Source organism: Myotis brandtii, unplaced genomic scaffold (genome assembly GCF_000412655.1).
Source record: "Myotis brandtii unplaced genomic scaffold, ASM41265v1 scaffold74, whole genome shotgun sequence".
In the NCBI taxonomy this organism is placed as follows: domain Eukaryota; kingdom Metazoa; phylum Chordata; class Mammalia; order Chiroptera; family Vespertilionidae; genus Myotis; species Myotis brandtii.
In genome coordinates this window covers 3,389,285-3,389,812 of record NW_005370944.1, presented here as the reverse complement: position 1 = coordinate 3,389,812, position 528 = coordinate 3,389,285, and the positions used below count along the sequence as shown (strand labels likewise).

Genomic DNA, 528 nt, shown 5'->3' with positions numbered 1-528 from the left:
GCCTGGCCAATTGGCAGGGCCCACAGTCCCCTCTCCTCCCCTTACTCCACCCCCCTATAAAACTCCTCTTCCCACCGGGCTAGCTCTCTCTCTGCCACTTACTGCTGTGCCAGTAATGAGGGTAGGGGAGCCAAGCCCGGGTTTGAATAAAAGACTCTCTGCTTTTGCATCGGACTCGGCTGGCTCCCTGGTGTGGTCTCTTGGGGATCCCGAAATCTGGGCATAACATTTGGGGGCTCGCCCGGCGTTCCCAAGACCATCGAGGGACCCCCGATCCGGAGAGTCTGACTGACTGCGGTAGGTGTCTGTGTCGTTGTGTGTTCTGTTCTGTGCGAGCTCGTTTCTGAAATCTGTAAGTGCCCGAAACGGTCTAGGTGGACGCACTGGGGGGATCACGGGCGGGAGGAGTTGGGGGACGCTCCGATCCTCCATCTGGAGGGGCGTAGTTTTGCTTCCGCGGAGTCGGAAGGTCTGTAGAAACCCCTCAATCTGAGACGAGGTGGGTCGCTCCCGCCGGTTTGGCGTAAG

The 528-nt window shown here is 59.3% G+C and overlaps 1 protein-coding gene across 4 annotated transcripts in view; it reads left to right on the top strand.

The window, feature by feature from the left end:
- BBS4 (Bardet-Biedl syndrome 4) overlaps positions 1 to 528 on the top strand; it is a 164,628-nt gene that overhangs the window by 75,124 nt on the left and 88,976 nt on the right. The window lies entirely within an intron of this gene.